Source organism: Carlito syrichta, unplaced genomic scaffold, assembly GCF_000164805.1.
Source record: "Carlito syrichta isolate Samal-C Ts95f unplaced genomic scaffold, Tarsius_syrichta-2.0.1 Scaffold305649, whole genome shotgun sequence".
Taxonomy (NCBI): Eukaryota; Metazoa; Chordata; class Mammalia; order Primates; family Tarsiidae; genus Carlito; species Carlito syrichta.
Genome location: NW_007249745.1, coordinates 48,508 through 52,921, shown reverse-complemented (window position 1 = coordinate 52,921; position 4,414 = coordinate 48,508). Strand labels below are relative to the sequence as shown.

At 54.4% G+C, this 4,414-nt stretch overlaps 1 protein-coding gene across 2 annotated transcripts in view; it reads right to left on the bottom strand.

Annotated features, from left to right (window-relative positions):
• PRR14 (proline rich 14) overlaps positions 1–729 on the bottom strand; it is a 5,661-nt gene extending 4,932 nt beyond the window's left edge. Inside the window, exon 1 of one of the 2 annotated variants that reach the window (XM_021714450.1) lies at positions 632–729. The gene's annotated coding sequence lies outside the window, so the exon portion shown is untranslated. Of the gene's footprint in view, positions 1–296; positions 557–631 lie in introns of those variants that run through there. The other variant, XM_008062028.2, reaches the window with a different exon arrangement.
• Between the last annotated feature and the right edge of the window lie 3,685 nt (positions 730–4,414).

The window sequence follows — 4,414 nt, the reverse complement described above, 5'->3', positions numbered from 1 at the left end:
CCTCGATCGGCGGATCACTCGCGCCCTGCCTGGCACCTGCAGCAAGAACCTGGACTGCGGCGGCCTCAGTTCTCCCACGGCCGGAGCCTCCCGAGGCCTTTGTCCCTGAAGATGATGCCCAGAGATCCCCGGGATCCGCTGGGATCCCGGTCCTGGGAGGCTCTGTTTCCGCTGGATCCCTCAGTGATCCTCCACTCCCAGCGAGTGGCCGAGGACTCCAGAGCAATACTCCACACACCGACGATCCGCCCTCCCACCAGATCCCCTGGACTGGATCCCTGCGGAAAGAATCCTACAGCGCAGTTCCTCCAATCAGACGCCGCGCGAGGCTTCTCCTCCCTCTGTGAGCTTCGGCTCCGCAAAGCTCCGCTCAGACAGAGGCGGCCGGAGCTTGCGCATCTCCGAACTCGGTGTAGATCCCCGGGGATCCACTGTCAAGCAGAGACCCCTTCACTCCAATCCCGGGAGGTCCCGCCCACAGACACCCCCCGCCCCTCCTCGGATCCCCGCCCAAGATCTCCCCCGGCCCGAGACCAGATGTTCAAATGTTTCCTTCTCCCTCATTCCCCACGCCTCCCCTCCCCCCGCCCTCTCTGCGGCCGCTCGGTGCCCTCCCCCGCGCGTCGCTCACCGCCGCCTCCCGCGGATCCCGGGTCTTCGACAGCTCCCACCTCCGGCTCCTTTAAAACCAGGCTTACCCAGCACTGCCCAACCACCGAGGACCTTCTTCTCGGAGGCTCCGGGCACCGCCCAATCGCCGGTCCGCGTCTTCCGGGGTGGCGAGAAACCGCCGGGCAAAGTGAAGCCGCCTGGCGGCCATCATCCCTAGGGGCAAGAAGCCCAACTGGGCGGCGCCGCCATCACAGTTGAGGGCAGACAGGGTAGTCCTCATTGAACCGTACTGGACGGGATGGCGTCAACCTCGGAGGGCCAGTCAGTGGCCAAACACAGTGCTAGGTTTTTTGAGATATCGAGGCAACCGTCAGGAATCTAGAGCGCCGCCACGTTTTTTAAGGGCATCTTCCGGGTCTTTCGTTCTTAGGCCAATAAACGTCGACTGAGTGCTACCGATACGTGAAATTCCCAATTTCCTAGAGTGGCCTCGTTGGAGGCCGGTTCCGGCACCATCCCGGGTTCCTCAACCGGGTTCCCACGGCACGGGCTCGGAGTCTGGGAGCCGCGGCGGAGACTGAGTCCCAACACCTGAGGTTAAAGACCAGGGCTGGTGCGGCCTCGGGCTCCGTGGCTTGCGCGGAGAGATCCGGCCGAGCCGAAGTGGGCGGCAGGCTGGGGGCGTTTAGCTTCCCCCCCTCTGGGTGTTGTACGCTGACTTCTTCCCGGAGGAGTGCAGAGGACTCTGTATAGGGCGTCACTGCAGGAGACCAGTGACCCACCTTGGCTTGCTCGGTGGAGCCCGGCCCACTTCCATCTTTCTGCTCCCGGCTCCCGGGAGCCACTCTTTCAAGAAGGTCCTGCTGGTTGGGGAGTGTAATAACCCTGAGAAGTGAGGGATCAGGAGTGATAACCCGCTGCTTGAAGAGGCTGCATCATGAGAGCCTTTACAAGGAGCCGGGATTTTGGTGGGGAGGAAATGGGCATATGCTGGCTTGCACTGTGAAGGCTCCCTCACCGCCTAATCCAAGCCCGTGCCTGCACTAGTTCTTCCCCAGGAGTCCCTGGTTCGAGAGCCTGACACCTAGACTCCCAGGTCTGAGGGCGCAGAAGCACCTCCCCGCCCTGCATGATTCTCTTTCAGGGATTGGGTGATGAAAATAATGAAACATGATACGGAAAGAGCAGAATCCGTAAGAGCTTGTGTGGGAAATGAAGATTCCCTAACTTTTTTTCCCCAAGGACTTCTCCAGATAGAAGCTTTTCCAGAACTAGAGCATCTCTCTTTGTAACACTAGGCCTGTTGGGTCCTCTGGAAACCCATTATGAAGCACCATGATGGTAGTAGGGAGCAGGCAGCAGCAGCTCCTAGAGCTGTTCCCCTTCCCCATGGATCAGGGCTGGCTGTATGATACCTGATGTTCTTGGAGGTATGGTGATGCTTCATCCAGCTGTGAGTGCTTGGAGATTCTTCCCAGCGATGGTGAGTTAAGAGGTGAGTTAAGAGCTTAAACCCGCAGGTGTTTTCCGGGCCCCAGGGCAGGAAAAGCCTTCAAGAGCAGAGCAGGCCTCATCTGAGCTTTGATTCTCTAAGTTTCCTGAAGTCAACAACAACAAAAGCAGAGAAAGTGGTCTAAAGAAAAGACTTGGGCAGTCCAGCACAGTGGCTCACGCTTGTTATCCCAGTGCTTTGGGAGGCCAAGAAGGGAGCACTGCTTGAAGCCAGGAGTTTGGAGCTGTAGTGAGCTATGATCACATTACTGTACTCCAACCTGGCAACAGATCCAGACCCCGTCTCAAAAAAACAAAACAAAACAAAAAAAAAAAAAAAAAAAAACAAGGGAAAAAAATAAGCTGGTAGGGAAGGCCCACCCCTATGACCCAGCTTTGGGTATAGGAGTTCACCAAGTTGAAGACTATGGTGGACTGTGGTAGTCTTAGCCCTCAGCCCAGGCTGGCAAGGACGAGCCTTCATAACCTCACCTCTGTCCTTTTTGTGACTGCCATTTTACCAACTCCTACCTTACCCACCACCTACACTGGTGGTGTAACCACTGCAGGGTGTGGCCAGTATGTACTGATCCAGTAGTGAGAGGCCCCACACGATGTGCAGTGGGGCTGGCGTTGTGGCTGAAGACTGGCTGTTAATGCACTTTAGTGTATCATTCTTCAGAAACTCTGGGCCCCTTTAGACTCTGGATCTCCCATCTTAACTGTTTCTGGCCTCAGCAGTCTCATAGGTAACATGGGAACCCTGTCATGCCTATCTCTAGACTTGGAAAATCAAGATCAATTGAGAAGACATCCAGTGTGCTTGATAAATAATTTAAGTCTCAGGCTATAGGTAAAAAGAGGATGATCAAAACTGCTTCTTGCACTCAGAGTGCCCTGTTCCTTCTGGCCCAGCTGCTCTGCACAGCGCCTTTCTGTGTAGAAACCTCTAACCTGAGGTCCATGTCAACTGGGATTACAGTTGAGTTGGTTTGTGGCTGCAGAGTGTTGAGATAGGCAGGATGGTCAGTTAGAGACGGATGGCCCTTTGCCAAGAACCACCTCTGAGAAATGACAGGAAGCCTTGAGTTTGGGTTGCTACTCTGGTTTGCATCAACCATTCAGCAAAATTGCAACACCTCCCACGTGCTGTGCCCTGGAGGAAAGACAGGTGCCTGTCCCCTGAGAGTTTGGAATTTATATTACTGTATTTATATCCCAGTGTACGAGATGCCATTGGCTCCGCTGCTTCCCTCAACTTCAGGCTGATCACTTTAAAGTACTTAGTTCAGCTGGGTTTCAGCACATTTGACTGCCTAATTTAACTCTCCTGATGTGCTTTCAAGACTTCCCTGTGACTCTCCTACCCTGGTTAGCTACTTCAGGTTGCTAACATTGTTTTGTAGCTGAGAAAGCCTGTCCTGGCCATGGTCTACCCCCTCTTCCCAGTGTAGAGAGCCACTGGCCACCAGTTTCATCCTTGCCCCGCCCCCCTCCATTTTTTGGTAGGGGGGTTGGTAGGCAGGTGCGGGTTTGGAGGAGCTGCATGGTAAAGTGATAGAGTTTAGGTAAGGATGTCAGGAGAAGGTTGGGAGGATTGAAAAGAGCAAAGATAGCCGGGCTTGGTGGTTCAGCCTGTAATCCTGCGCCTTTGGGAGGCTGAGGTGAGTGGATTGCCTGAGTCCGCGGGTTCAAGACCCGCCTGGGCAACTTGGCAAGACCTCATCTCTACAATAAAAAAACAAAAACAAAAACCGGGTGTGGTAGTGCGCGCCTGTAGTTCCAGCTACTCGGAAGGCTGAGGCGGAAGGATCGCCGGAACCCAGCAGGTCGAGGCTGCGGTGGCCAGGAGCGGCCACTGCACTCCAGTCTGGGCGACAGAGTGAGACTCCAACTCAAAAAAAAAAAAAAAAAGAAAAGATCAAAGATGAAGGGAGCTGCCTGTTAATATCTGAAACAACAGTGTGTCACTGTGCCAGTTATCAAGTCATTACCTCTCAGCTCCAAACTCATCCTTTTGTCCTGCTCTATGAAAATGAATCTGGGAGAGAGAGAGAGATATATATATTTGCAGCACAAGTGGGTTTCCCAGCTCCTAGCTTCTGCGTGCAGGCAGCTTTTCCAGTGCACCCAAGGACCAGCACCTTCCCCGATGCACTCCATGGGCAATTTTGTAGTGAAGTGCCTCCACTGAGACACCTTTCCATGAACAACTGTCCCTGGCACCCTAGAGGGAAGATTTTCAGCAAGTTGCAGAGGATGGATTTCCAGCAAGTTCCACCAGACTGGCACTCCAGTGACTTGTGTCCTT